A 15,845-nucleotide genomic window follows, 5' to 3' on the forward strand; every position below is an offset into this window, starting at 1 on the left:
GACCACATAAAGTCAGTGTAGGGGTCCCACTCATCCACAGGAGGAATGTTCCAAGACCACCAGTGAATGCTGGAACTGTGGATCATACCAATCCTTATATATGCTATGTTTTTTTCTTTGCATACATGCCTATGATAAAGTTTAATTTATAAATTAGGCACAGTAAGAGATTAACAATAAAAACTAAAAATAAAACAGAAATATAATAACAATATACTGTAGCAAAAGTTATGTGAATGTGGCCTCTCTCTCTCTCAAAATATCTCATTGCACTACCAAAACGTCCTTCTTGTGCTGACGGGAGGTGTTAAAAGGCCTGTGTTATGAGCTAAGTGAGGTGAGTGACACAGGCCTTGTGATGTAAATAAAGTGTTACAGAAATAAACAGTTAATAAGTTTTAAATAGTGAGTGATTCTGAGTAGTGTGATAGAATCTCACTGTTCCACCCTGTCCCATTCAGACTGCTGTTTGCCACTTACTAGCTTCCCTGGTTAAATCGGATCAACTGACAGTTTCACAGTGCTTGTGCCCATGTATCCCTTATTTTCCTTAATAATGGTCCCAAAGCCCAAGAGCAGTGATGTGATAATTTTGGACCATGGTTGACTGTGTGTAACTGAAATCTCATGAAGTGAAACTGGATTTAGAGACTACCAAAGCAATAAAGTTGGTTTCTTGACTTTTTAAATCATGTGTACTAGCACAATTAATGGGGCACCATTTGGAAAAGTTTGGAGACATTTTTGGGTTGTCAAAACTGGGAGGTTGTACTGGCATCTAGGGTGTAGAGGCCAGGGGTGCTGCTAAATGTCTTACAATGTACAGCTCCACGTAACAAAAAAGCCCCATGCCTAGCCCCAAATGTCAATAGTGCTGAGACTGAAAAAACCCTCTAAATGGGCGTGCAACCACTAAGTGGTGGAGACTGGATTCAAATCCATGGTATTTCTACTGCATAATGTGTCTCTGCAGAAGGGCTGATGATCACTGATCAAGAGACTTGGGTTCATTGTTCTGACTAAGCAGTTGGAAAACCCAGGAGATACATACTGGAGTAATTTAAATACTTTGATCTTTACTAGGCTATGAGCTCTTGAAAACCAGTGACCAAAGCCATGGCTTACTGGCTTTTCAATGTCTAGCACCTAGCACATTATACAGTAGGTTCTTAATCAATATTTATTAAATCAGTATATGAATCATAAAGCAAATTTTCTATTCCCCCAAAGTTGATACTAATGACAGCCACTTGTTAAGTAACTCGAGAAAAATATTTTATCAAGCTTGTATACCTTTTCCCTACTTGACAAAATGAACTGTGACACTGAAGCATAGCACTTCTCTGTCCTTCATGCACAGCCCTGTGCCTTTAAGATTAATTTTACTGCTGGTCTTTGAGTCGAGGAGGCCCTGTTTCCCCTTAAAGTCTTGCGGTGTGTTTCCTCTCATGCCACGCCTGCTCATTTCTTGAGTCTTGTAATTCCTGGCAGCTGCGTTCAAAGAACATTCACCACTCCACTGGCCATTTTTCTAAAAACAAAATGGGTTTTTCTGTGCATTGGGTCTTTATGGCTACCTTCCCTGCTGTTGCTCAGCAGGGTCTGAGTTGTTGTTATGTGCAGTTTCCATAGGTAATGAGAGGTCTTGTGCAGAGGTGTTTCCCTAATTTGCATTTCTGTGTGGAGGGCTTGGGACACCTGCTCTTCCTGCTCTGCCCCCACTCACCATTGCCCCACCTGCCTGTGCCTGACATGGAGGCAGTGACTGCCCATCCACCCCCCTCCTCATCAAGAAAACTTTGCTCCTCTGTAGTTGGATTTTGTAGGGAAAATGAAAAGTAAATGGTCAGGATCCTTCGGGGGGGGGGGGTGGTTCAGAATCTTGCCGAGCATTTGATGTAAATGATAACTGTGCATCTGTGCCCAGGTGTTCCTGAACCCAGGTCTGACTTGTGCCCAGGTGTTCCTGAGTTATCGTACTTAAGTATAAAGGATGAGTGGCTCTGATACACAGTGTCCTTGGGATGCCCCTGGAGGCCACTAGGGTGGCTACTGCTAACTACCTGAGCTTGCATTTGAATAAAGCCTATTAACTTTTGCCCTCAGCTCCCAGGATCTTTTTCCTATTACCTAGCTTGTGGACCCGCAAGTGAGGGGTTCGTGACCCAGTCTATACAATGGATTTGAAGCGTCTGTGCTCCCTAGCCCTAGCAGTACAGATTTTATCCTTAATTCAGTGTCTCTGGAGTTCACATCCCTCTGAAAAACAATTCCACAGCCCAGGGGCCCACACAGTACCTAAGCCATGGCCAAGGTATTTCAGCCTATCAGAAAAATAAATGACTTTGTGAAAAGGAGGAGAAAGATATCAAATACCACCCACGCCCACCTCGATAAAGATGCTTTCTGATAGGAAAAAAAAATCTTCAAGAATGCGAGGCTACTGACTGATTTGGTATAGCTGGCATTGAAGCTAGACAGCCATGACAATGTTTTGTTCTTGGGCTGTGAGTGTGATATCCACATCTGTGTTGACACTAATGAGAACTGGTGAAGCTGGTCACCTGGTTAAGTGAAGGAATTTATTAATTCCTGTGGTTTCCTTTAGGATAAACTTCTTTGTCCTTTAGGTCATTATTGTTTCCTAAAAATCTGCTGTTTATACATACATTATTACTCCCATGCGGTACTGTTCCACTTTACAGATAAATGCTATTAACAGTAAAATGCCACATTCCCACAGGTGTGATGGAAGCCTTTCTTTCATTGCACTCCGCTTATCTGAGTTTAGAATCTCTCAGATATGTTTAGAACGCCCATGACGGGAGAAGGAGAGGAGATATTCTCGTGTTGGAATGGTGAGCAGAGTGGAATGTCATGCCTGGGCCCAAACACAGCAAGAAAGTCTCCCAGTAGCTCTGAGCTCATTCCTTTTGGCACAGCACGCTCAGCATGTGCTGACCTCCCCAGCCTCCACCTGCTGGCACTCACGCCTCCAGACTGGCATGCCAAGCTCTTTCTTTGGGGACCACTGCCACATCAGTCGTTTCCTTACCTACACCTCCATCTGCAGGCCTGGTCTGAGTTTCTCCCGTCCTGGGCTTCTGCTTTCCCAAGAAAGGGCTCTTTGCTGCTACAGTCCCTGCTCAGTGTGACCAGAGCAGCAACACAAAGGCCAGCTCATTTCAGGTGCACTGAGGTAAGGCTTAATATAAAAGCTCTGGGTGTAACGGTAGCTATCCATTCTGGCCTCATTGTTAATTTCCTGAAAAGCTGCAAGAAGAACAGGATGAGAGTACATGGTAAAGGAATTTGAATAAAAGCACAGGCACTGTTTACCTACTCAACAAAGTGCACACTGGAATAAGTTACCTGGACGCTGCTCACTAGGATATGGTCCACTTTGAATGTTTTGAGCAGAGGTTCTGGGGTGACCCCAGCATGTCTGAGGCAGGTAGGATTTACAGCCAGCTCCCACGACGGTGCTGGTTAGAAGTGGGTAGAACTAGGAGAACAAAAGGGAGAGAAAGATGCTGAGGTCAGAGACTTCAGAGGAAGAAGAGACACAGCATGGGGAGGAGGGTGGACCAGAGGGACAAGTTGAAGACATTGCATGAGTCGTGCCTGGCAGCTAAGATAACTCCGAATGGTTGGCACGTCTCCTTGCACAGAGCGGTCACTCAGTAATGTGGCTGAATCAAGAATGAGCAATGTCTGTTTTTTGCACTGCTGGTTTTATTTCTTTGTGTTTCTAAAGGATGTTTTTGAGTTTATTTTTAAACAATTTTATACATTTTCTATATTCCTTCTGATGTCGGCCCATCTCCCAAGTCATTTGTCGAAGACTATAGGAGGTGTCATCTTCCCCAGGGAATTTTTAAAACTGTTCTCCACCAACAAAGTTGTACGACGGCCTGTGAGGGCCTGCATGCAGGCCGTGACCCTGGTTCTAACACACACTTTACCCAGTTGTGTTACGGACACCAAGATCAATCTCCTTGAAGGCAGCCGCCTAAGGTCTAATTTCAAGGTGTCAGATTTAAAGCGAGTTATCTTTTGTGATTGCACAATCAGCTTTCTTTCCTGGGAATCTGATGGGAGAATGTACAGAGAGTGCTCGTTACATTCTGAATGAAGAAATGTTGGCTGTTTACCTGTTGAAAAACTGCAGAGGAGGTTGCTGAATAGCAGAGACTGAAGTTAGAAACATTTATGGATTTAGTAATTCTTCGTCAAGACCCAGGGCACTCCAGGCCTTCTACAAGGGACAGCGAGATTGTTTCAGATAAATGGAGTTTGATGAAACAGTAGGAGAAAAGGATATGCGTGGAGAAATGTTGGACATAAGAAAGGAAAAATTAGTGTAAGTACAAAAAATTTCAAAAATAACCTTTGGCATATAAGAAAAATAGGATACACAGAATGAGCAAAATAGAACATTTGGAAGAAATTACTGAAAGTGATGTGACAAAAAGTCTGAAGCTGTGTTTTCACAGGGAGTGGGAAACATCACATATAACCTAACCTGAATGTGTCTTTAATACACCTATAGAAATATAAAAGGGGAGTGCTACTTGGAAAATGAATTTCTGGGAATTAAAAATTATTCATTCATTCTTTCGTTCATTCATTCATCCATTCAAGCCCCTTAGACCCTGCTCTACGGTTTGCCCACAGTACTATTCATCTCCTAACATGACCTATAACTTTCCTATCATGTCTGTTGTCAGTCTTTTCTCAAGTCGTAGCATGAGGACAGCTTTTCCCCACTTTTGCTTTATTAATGAACATGCTCCCCTCCTAAGGGAACATCTGGCCCATAGTAGGAACTCAGAAAAACTTATTGAATTAAGTGCCTAGCATTGAGCAAGGACCTAGAAATACAGGATAGATATCTGACTTTGGGGCTCTGTATAGTGACAGGAGCATCAAATAAACACATAAATCTAAATGAGAGTGGAAGTGTAGTCCAAGGCTTACCAACAAAGGCACTGGGTCAGGCTAATGAAGTTTCAATCTAAATCCCCCAGCTCTGACACTTATTAGCTGTGTAAACTTAGTTAAATTGCTTAAACTATTTAAAACTCAGGCACCATTTCTGTAAAATGGAGTAATAATCTCAACTTTGTGGGGTTTGTGTGAGAAACAAAGATTAAGCAATATAAGATTAAGACAATGAAGAAATTCAATAATTAAGACTGTAAGAAAGAAAACCACCAAGGTGGGTAGTGCTATCAGCTGAGTGATGAAGGGACCGGGTAGACAGTCATGTGTCCATATCTCTAATGTCCACCATTGGCTATGCATGCTTTTTGCTGTGTACTTAGAGTTTCTCGAAATGGATTATTTTAGAGGATGCAAAATTTATCCATTGATTATAAAATGGAATTGGAAATAGTCTCTATTTTCATCTACTATGGTCTGAATATTTGTGTCCCCTACAAATTCATATGTTGAAATCTAATCTCCAATGCATTGTGTTGAGAAGTGGGGCTTTTAATATAGGTGATGAGGTCATGTGGGTGGGGCCCTCATGATTCAGATTAGTGCCCTTATAAAAGATGCCCAAGGGAGACTGTTTGCCCTTACCCCATGTGAGGACACAGTGAGAAGGTGTCATCTATGAACCGGAAAGTAGACCCTCACCAGACAACTGATCTTGAACTTCCAAGCCTCCAGTACTGTGAGCAATAAATTTCCATTGGTTGTAAGTTACCCACTCTAAAGTGTTTTGTTATAGCAGCCCTGATAAACTAAGACACCATCTTTAAGAATGTGCATTCTTCTTGGTAGAAAAGTGAATTTCAATGTGTGTACCTGGAACATCAGCATCACCATTACCTTAAAATTTGCTAGAAATTCACATTCTCAGGCCCCATCCCAGACCTACTGAATCAGAAGCTCTGGAGGTGGGGTTGTGTTTTAGCCAGGTGACTCTGATGCTTGCTCAAGTGTGAGATCCACTGCCCAGAGCACTTGGGGAAATCCCACAAACCTCACTAGTGTTCCAACCACTGATCAAAAGTCAGTCGTCAGAATCTGCTACTGAAGTGTATTTATACAAATTTTGATGCTTTTTGTCTTATGTCTATTGCTGACCCCCTGATTCACAGTTCCTGTGTCAAAGTTATTCCCAGCAAACTCCTACATAGTGTCTAGAACAAAGTCATGTACCCAGCCAACAGAATTATGCTTAGGTAATCAGTTTAATCTCTTAAAGTCTTTCACTTTTGTTTTATTTCCTTTAAATGATATTGCATTTTCAAATCTTGGCACTTGGCTGACACTGGTTTAAATAATTTGAGAAGGAAAGTTTGCAATTATAATTGTCATCAGTATTGTATGTTAGGTTCTGTAAATATTAGTTCCACTTTCAGCACATGCCTGTAAGGTTGCTGCTATTTCTAAACAAGTGACCTGGGGTACAGGGCTTTTCCATCTTTATGGGAAATTGATATTTCAGCAATTAGACAGCATGAATAAGGGACATGAGGTTTGGGTATAGTGGGGGTTCTGCTGCTGATTTGGACATTAATTGTATTTATTTTTCTGTATCTCTACTCAGAGGCTTCTCTGATAGACACATTTGTTTTTAAATTCAGAGTAAAAACAAAATGTGTTATGCCCAAGGCATTTTTACATTTCGATTTTTTAAAATGCATATACAATTTAGAAGAAATTTTATTCATATGTTTTCAATTCACTTACACTGAAATCATTCGAGTGTTGTTTTGTGAGTTCAATTTGATATCCTTAAAAGCTGTAGTGAGTTCATTTATAAGCCCCTTCCCCCTTTTTTTCTTTCTCTAAATACACCATATCACCATTTTTCCAAGGCAAGTGAACTCCACGCTGCGAGCTGGGGTGTGCACCTGACTTACTCTGCTCTGCACTCTGATTAGACCGTAACCCAGCCCAGCTCTCCTCTGGCCCTGCCTGGAGAACGGGGACGGTAATGGTTGCAGGTGACAGGCAGGACCAGAGCCAGCAACTGAGCTGCAGGTGCAATCGCAGCGCACCACCTCACACCTCCCAAACTGAGTCCACAACGTCTCCTTCACATACTCAGCCCTCAGATTTACTTACTTTTTCTCCCATTAAAGGTAACGTCTTGGGTTTTCTTCTGCCTCTTTCTCCTTCCTCTTTACTTGATTTCCCCTCTGTGTTCCTCCCCTGCTGAGAGCTGCTCTGAGGTCTGATGATGGGATCTGTCCAGCCACAGGAGCCACCGAGCTGCAGAGGAGCACACTCAGTGGTGCTGACTGTGCACAGAAAGCATCTGTGCTCCTTGTGCGATACTTAAGTGTAAAACTTACCAAGTGAACGGTATATGCGGCCGGAAGGTTCACTTGGCTCCACTTTGAACTTTAAGAGTATGCTTCTTTGTTGACTGCAAGAGTAACATAAACAAACCCAAGAAAGCCCCACCTAAGTGGGCACTTGCACACTTTCCTAATTGGAGTGTAACTTGGTCAATGGCTGTAAAGCAGCTTAGTGGAATGTTTCCAGAGTAGTAATTTGACTTCTGGGAATATATCCTGAGGGAATAATGATAAATTCCTTCAATTTACGAGCTGTTCAAGCCCAGACTACTTAAGAGCCAGGCTTCGGAGCCAGTGTGCAGCTCAAATTGCAGCTGAAGCTCATGCAGCGCTGTGGTCCTGGGAGAGCTCCTTACTAACCTCCTGCCTCATCTGTAGAATGGGACAATAGTGGCGACGTCAGGGAACAGATGGGAAAGTACAAAACTTGTGGCACAAGGCCATGCTTATAACAGGTGCTCAGTAAATATTAGATGCGAGCATTCCTCCTGCTCATCTCTCTTAGATTTGGTTTCCTTATCTGTAGAATAGGGATAATAACAGTTTTTACCAAAGAGGATTATGGTGGGGATTAAACAGAATTATGCATGGCAAGTGTGTGTGGCATATAAATCACAATAATTATTATTAGCTATTACATTTGGACAAAAAGCTTTATGAACAAAGCACTTATTGCTGTGCTATTTGTAATGGCAAAAATTTTAAAAAATTTGATCATTTTATTTGGTTGATATTAGAAAAATAAAATGTTTGCAGTGAGCTTTTAATAATATTGGGGAACACTATCGTAAAAGTATTAAATGAAAAAAGCCAAATAAACCCTAAGAAATCATCTAAAGAATTCTATGCATGGGGAACAAAAATATAGAAAAAAATACACCAACATATAATTATTGCTTGCCTTTTCATGGTGAGATTGAGGGTGTGTTTTTCTTAATTCTTTGTATTTTTGAACTTATTAATACTTTTTGATAGTGAGAAAATATTACTTTTATAACCAGGGGTTGATGGGAATCCCTTTACAAAAGATCCTTAAATAATTTTTAGACCTAGATTTTAGAAAATATTTTCCTTCAAAAGAGATCATTCAGTGGCTCTGCAATGATTGGAGGAAATAATTGGAATAAGTGATTTTATGATGGCAGCCTAATTTCAATTCAAACTGTGGATGACAGTATAAATGAGAGTATCATGCATCCCCATATCCACAGCACTTGTTCGTGCACCCTATGATTAAAATTTAATAACTTATTAAGCACAGAGACTGGCACATACATACTCAATAAATATTTATTAAATGAATGGTTGTATTAAAATGAGGTTTGCCATAGAAATAAGGTTTAGCCCCCATAACAGCATCTGACACTGTAAGAAGTCAGCTAGCACCACGAGCTGTCCTGGACTCTGGAACTGTTGAATGACAGTAGTCCCCTGGGGACTTCCTCACCTGCACGGTGAGTCGCTGGCAGGGATGTTTAATGCGTCTTTTGCACATCTACGACTCTAAGCGATAAGAATAAGTAATGATGATTTGCAGTTGCTGAACACTGGTGTGGAGGCAGTGGGGACATGTGGCATGGGGTCTGGTCTCTTCCCACCGCTACAGACAGAGAGCTCTGCCACCTGAGACCCCCACGCTCGCCCCTCCCTCCAGCTCCTTCTGTCCCCAGCCTGGCCGCCCCCACCCGGCCCATGATCAGCACTCGGGTCACCTGCTACCTGCTCAGGGACATGCCCGTCCCTCACTTCCTTCCTTAGGCACTCTCGGAGAACTGGGTTCCCTTCCTTTAGGAATGTCCCTCTGCTTTTGTGACTCTGCCTCTGCCCCTGTGACGATTGGACGAACGCCTGTGTCCCCACCGTGCTCTGTTTCTTCCCTGAGAGCAGATATAACCGAATGCGTGGAGCTCGGAAAACTACAGAAAAACTCACTAAATACTTGTGGAATGAATGAATGTGTGCTGGACAAATGAATTCAAGAACGAACATGTACATATTCATCTGTTTTTAAAATTAATTTTATTTTTTTCAGGAAAATGAGTATATTCAACCTTATACATTGTAATCATTTTTTGTGGCCCATGCTGTAGGCACATGCTGCCATGAACACTCATACCTGTGTTTGTGTGTACATGTTTTCTTTTCTCTTGGATAAATACCTAGGAATAGAATTTTTGCATCTTCTGGTAAATTTATGTTGATGTTTTTAAATAAACAGGTGAGCTGTTTTCCAAAGCTGCTGCACCATTCTGTACCAGCCATTCCAGTGGGTGTGTGGTTCTTCTCGTTGTGGTTTTCCCTTGTGTTTCCTTAATGACTGGTTGTCATTAATGTTCTCTAATTGTCATTAATGTTGACCGTCTTGTGTGCTTATTAGGTATTATTTTATCTTCTTTGTTGCAATGTTTATCCAAACATTTTCCCCATTTTTTAATTGGGTTGTCTTTTTATTGTTGAGTTTATAAGCATTCTTTATATATTTGGTATACACCTCCTTTTTTATCAGATATGATTTGCAAATATTTTGTTAGTTTGTGGCTTGACTTTTATTAAAAAGTCTTTTGAAGAGCAAAGTTTTTAATATCAATGAAGTTTAATTTATCAATTCTTTTAATGGCTTGTACTTTTGGTGTCACATCTAAGAAATCTCTATGTATTTACATTTGGATAGACAATTATCCCAGCGTCATTTACTGAAAATACTACCCTTTTCTTCATTGAATTGCCTTGCTGCTTTTGTTGAAAATCAATGGACCATAAACGTAAGGGTTTTGTTCACGGAATTTCTGCACTTTTTTATTGATCTATTTGTCTATTCCTGTGCCAACATAGAATATGCTGTATATTTATAGTAATGTACAAAATAGGTTAATATAAGTCTTCCTAATTTTGTTCTTTTTCAAAATTGTTCTAGCAATTCCAGGTCCTTTGTATTTCTATATGCATTTTAGGGTCAGGTTGTCAATTTCTATAAAAGATTCCTGGGATTCTTTTTTACTGAACCTATGGACCAATTACATCAGAATTGTCATCTTAATAATATTGATTTTTTCTAATCCATGTACATGGAATGCATCTCCATTTCTTTGTATCACTTTTAATTTTTTCTAGCAATGTTCTGTGTTTTAATTATATAGGTTTTGCACTTCATTTGTTGAATTTATTTCTAAGTATTTTATTCTTTTTTATCCTATTGCCAATGGAATGTTTCCTTAATTTCATTTCTGAATGTTCATTGCTGATACATAGAAGGACAATTGACTTCTTGTTATTCTGTAATATTGGTAAAATTGTTTATTCATTCCAGAAGATTTGTTGAAGATTTCTTATGATTTTGTACAAATCATGTCATCTACAAATAAGGACAGCTTTTACTCATTCCTTTTTAATCTGCAGCACTTTAAATTTTTTACTGCTGTATTGCATTGGCTACAACCTCCAGTACCATAGGAACAGCCATGGTGAGGGTAGACATCTTTATCTTCTTCCTGATCTTAAAGCAGTCTGTCTGTCACCACTCATGTATTAGTTGTAGGTTTTTTGTAGCTGTTCCTTATCAGGTTGAGGTAGTTGCCCTTTATTCCTTTGTTGAGACTTTTTGTTATGAATGGGTGTTAGGTTTGGTGAAATAAAAATATATACCTTCTGCATATATTGAAATAATCATGAAATTTTTATTCTTTGTTCTGTTAATATTGTGCATTAATTATATTAACTGTTTTTGGATGCTAACCAACTTTGAATTCTTAGGATTAATTCTACTTGATCATGGTGTATGATCCTATTTTTAAAAATATGATTTTTATTGCTAATATTTTATTAAGGATTTTTTCAACTGTGTTTATAAAGAATGCTGTTGGTAGTTTTATTTTCCTGTGTAATTTTTATCTGACTTTGATATTGGGGTAATACTGACTTCAGAAAATAAATTGGAAGCTTTTTATTTTCTAAAAGAGTTTGTAGTAGTTTTTGTATTATTTCGTCTTTAATATTTGATAGAAATTACTAGTGAAGCTATCTAGACACCTCCTTTTCTTTATGAAAAGATTTTTAATTACTAGCTCAATTTCTTTTCTTGTTGTAGCTCAGTTCAGAATTTCTACCTTGAGTTCATTTCTATATTGAACCTTTCTGGAAATTTGTATGTTCTATCTGTATTGTCTAATTTGTCAGCAGACACCTTTTTTCCCCCACAAGATTCCCTCATAATTTCTTAATTTTGGGGGGGTTGTTCAAAATGTTTACATTTTCATATTGACTTTAGTAAGTAATGAGTCCTCTTTTTTTTCTTGGTCAACCTAGCTAAAACGTTTATCATTTTTTTGATCTTTTCTAAGAACAAACTTTTCTTTCCATTAATTGTATTTGTTGTTTTCTTTTTTCTATTGTGTTGATTTTTGCTCTGATATATTTTTATTTCTTTTCTTTTGCTAGATTTGGGTTTAATTTTCTCTTATTTTGCCAGTTTCTCAAGGTCAAAGCTTAGATTCTTAATTCAAGATTTTATTTTCTAAATTGGTGTTTAAAGGTATGATTTTCCCCTTAATTACTGATTTTCTCATATATTTTGGTATGTTGTGTTTTTGTTTTCATCTGTTCAAAATACTTTTAAAGCACCTTTTAAATGAATTTTCTTTAATTTCTAAGTATTTGAGATGCCCCAAATTTCTTTCTGTCATAGATTTCTAATTTAATGTTGCTGTAGTGTGAGAACTTAGATTGAAATATTTTAATCCTTTTAAATATATTGAAATTTTTTATTGGATTACCATATAGTTTGTCCTGGAAAAAAAAAATCTATCTGTATGTTCCTAAAAAGTATGTGCATGCTGAATGGGTAGAGTATTCTTTAAAGGTCAGTTTGGTCAAGTTCACTGATAGTGTCAATTATCTATATCCTTGTTGATTGTCCACATTTTGTTCTATCTGCTATTTAGAAGGAGATATGAACTCCAACTGCTGAATTGTTTATCTTTTTATTAAATTCTGTCGATTCTGGTTTAATGCATTTTGAGGTTCTGTTGTTAGGTGCATATACATTTACAATATTTTATATTTTTTGATGTACTAACCCTTTTGATTATTAAAGAACTTTCTTCTTCATTTAGTGATATTTCTTATTTTAAATTCTGTTGTCTGAGATAAGTATATGTGTTATGGTTAAGGTTTACACGGCATATGTTTTTCTATCCTTTTACTATCAAACTACTTGTATCTTTGAAGCTTACTTTTGTCTCTTGTAGATGGTGTATAGCATATAGTTGAATCTTGCTTTTTAAACAACTTTGTAAATCTCTGACTTTGGGTTAGAGTAACTATTGATACAATTATATTTACATCTGCCTTTGCTGTTTGTTTTCTTATGCTTCATATCTTATTTTTCTGTCTCTGATCCTCATCTACTGCCTTATTTTGTGTTAAACACATATTTTTAGTGTATTATTTAATTCCTTTTTTTTGCTATATATTTCCAGTTATTTTTTCTAATGATTGTTCTATGTATTACAATTTGCATCATTTAGTAAAACGATTTACTTCAGATTAATGCCTCCTGAAATATAGAACTTTTGCCCTATCCTCTCTGCCCTTCCTTTCTGCTATTGTTGTCGCATGCATTTCATCTATATATGTAATGTTATAAACCTAATAATACACTTATAATTATTGCTCTAGCCAATCTTATATTTTTTTTAGAAAAAGCTGAGAGAAGAAATATATGTACAAAGTCTTTTATGTAAAACTCCCAGTAGCCCTTTGTAGTTGTCTTCATTTCTTCCTGTGGAGTCAAGTCACCGTCTGATGCCGTCTCATCTCAGAGTGCAAGGGTGCCTTTAGTATTTCTTAGAAGGCATGTCTGCAGTCAGCATATTCTCTCAGTCTTTGGGAATGTCGTCATTTCACTTTTATTTTTGAAGAACAGTTTCACTGGATATAGAATTTTTGTTTGGTATTTTTTCTTTCAGCCCTTTGAAAATGCCATTCTATTGCATCTGGCCTCCAGTGCTTCAGCTGAGGAATCAGCCATTAATCGTATCGATACTTTCACATGTGTGATGAGTTGTTTCTGTCTTTATGCATTCAAGATTTTCTTTTTATTTTGGCTATCAGCAGTTTGTGATGAGGATCTAGATGTGGATCTGTCTGTGTTTTCCCACTCGGGAAGCAACGAACCTCTTGGATCTGTGTATTAGTGTTTTCCATCAAGTTTGGGAAGATTGCAGCCATTATTTTATTATTTTCTTCTCCTTTCTCACTCTTCTCTCCTTCTGGAACTCCTGTTACATGTATGCTGATGTGCTTGATGTCATCCAGGCATCTTTCTTCAATTCATTTTTCTTCTTTTTTTGAAATTGTTTACCCTCTTGTTTGATTTGGATTGTCTCTTGATCCTCCCTCACATTCACTGGTTCTTTCTTTTACCCTCTCACATCCAGCTGTTGGACCCCTCTAGTAAGTTCTCATTTTAGTTATTTAACTTTATAACTCCAAAATTTCCATTGATCACTTTTTGTAATTTCTGTATCTTTATTGAGGTTTCCTATTTGTGGAGTTACTTTCACCATATTTTTATTTAATTTTTTAAACACAGTTTCTAGAAGTCTTTGAACATATTTTTAGCTGCTTTGCAGTTTTTGTCTGTCAAATTCACCATCTGGGCCCACTTACCATCAATTTCTAGTGACTATTTTTTATTCCTCCTAAATATGAGTCACACCTCCATGCTTTTTTACCTCATTATTTTTTTTTAATTGAAAATGACATTTTAGATAACAAATTATTATGACTCTGAATTCTGGATTTTTTTCCCTGAGGGTTATTACTGATATTACTATCATTATTATTATTATTTTTTTATGTTATCTTGCCCGGACTTAATCTCTAGTATCTGTTTTGTCTATGATGTGGAGCTAGTGAAGTATTTGCTCATTTTGTTTTAAGTTCTTATTTTTGTGTCTGGCTTTCTAGAGATTTCTCCTGAGTGATTGTTCAGAGTTTGTGCTTAAACTCTTTGTGGCAGTAAGGTTTCCACTCCCTCCTGATGGGTCTGCGTGTAGGCTCAGGCATGCATTCAGTGCTCAGGCAGTTTTAAAATATGCTGGATGTTTCCACCTTTTATTGTCCTGGAATCACTACCGTATTCACCAGCTGGCAGCGGGGGATGAAAGCAGCCCCAGACAAGAACACTACAAGCTCCCGCTGCTGTTCTCAAAAGTTCAATAATTGTTCATGAGTAACCACTTTTCCATCTGTTGTTTGCTTCTCATCAGTTTTCAGAGACCTTAAAATTGTTTTTGATATTTCTGTCCAGCTTAATACTTGCTTTTTTGGCCTCTTAATTCAGACAAAACTATAAGTCCCTTCCTGATTTTTATAAAGTATATTAGCATGCATACTATAGTTAGTATATTATAATTGGAAAAGGTCAAAATGAAAAAGTTACTATATAGGAAAGTAAAGGATGACATGAGAACGCTACAACCTGTCTTATCTGGCATCTTATTCTCTCTTCAACTTCACTCTGTATCATTTTTATTTTGACAGAGGGGACACTCCTGTGTCTAGATGCTTTGTTCCTTGTGAATGTCATGAGTCCTGGAACACACATGAATGAGGGCAGAGTTGAAATCACATGCTGATGGGCTGCAGGAGTTCCTTACATCCACAGCAAATGCCAGTCCTGACTTCCCTCAGCTGTGAGGAAGAAATTACCAGGAATTTCTGATCACAGAAATCTTACTACGCTTGCTGGTCCAATCCTGATTTCAACTTTGATCTCAAAATTGAAGCTGAAAGTGCCTTTTCCCTTAGTTTTAATCCTGGTTTACACAGCTGTATCGAGAGGCTTATGAGCAAGTCATCTTGAAGCGCTTGGAAATGTACAAGGCTGAGCATTCTGAGCTACGGTTTCTCTGTCTGTCTGCTTCCCTTTCTCCTCTAGGTCAGTGATAGGTGTTCCTGTTGATGAGCTGCAGTGAGAACTGTGTTGATCTGGGACCACAGACGTGCACATAAAAATGAATAACATTTTGCGAATGAAGTGGGCTCATTAAATAGTCGTCTTCATGACATTCATTTTCTATGGTAATCTAATTTTCTGATGAAAGGAGGATCATTTAAATTGGCCTGATCAGTCTTCTTTCAAGTCCTTGTCAGAATCCTTCCTGGGGACCCAATTTCCTAGTTCAGCAGGGAGTCTTTGTGCATGGCCAACTCCACAGCAGCCCTGGGCAAAGGGCAGTGACAATGGACTGGCAGGTGGTTATAATCACTTCAGTTAAAGCCAACAGAGGCAGCTGGGCAGTTCTCAAGCACATGTCAGCTCAGCCAAGTTCTGACCACCGGTGGATTTCAGTTTCTTTCACTTGACAGTGGCGGTGGTGAGGTCTCATGTAAGTGCTCTACAGGCAAAGGGAAGTTTGTGCTAACTGCTGAGGATTTTAACATCTGTACCGTGGCTGGCATTTGCTCCTGGGAGAAACCATAGGCCTAAATGCATGTTCCGATCAAATGAACATCCTTCCT

Source organism: Cynocephalus volans, chromosome 14 (genome assembly GCF_027409185.1).
Source record: "Cynocephalus volans isolate mCynVol1 chromosome 14, mCynVol1.pri, whole genome shotgun sequence".
Lineage (NCBI taxonomy): Eukaryota > Metazoa > Chordata > Mammalia > Dermoptera > Cynocephalidae > Cynocephalus > Cynocephalus volans.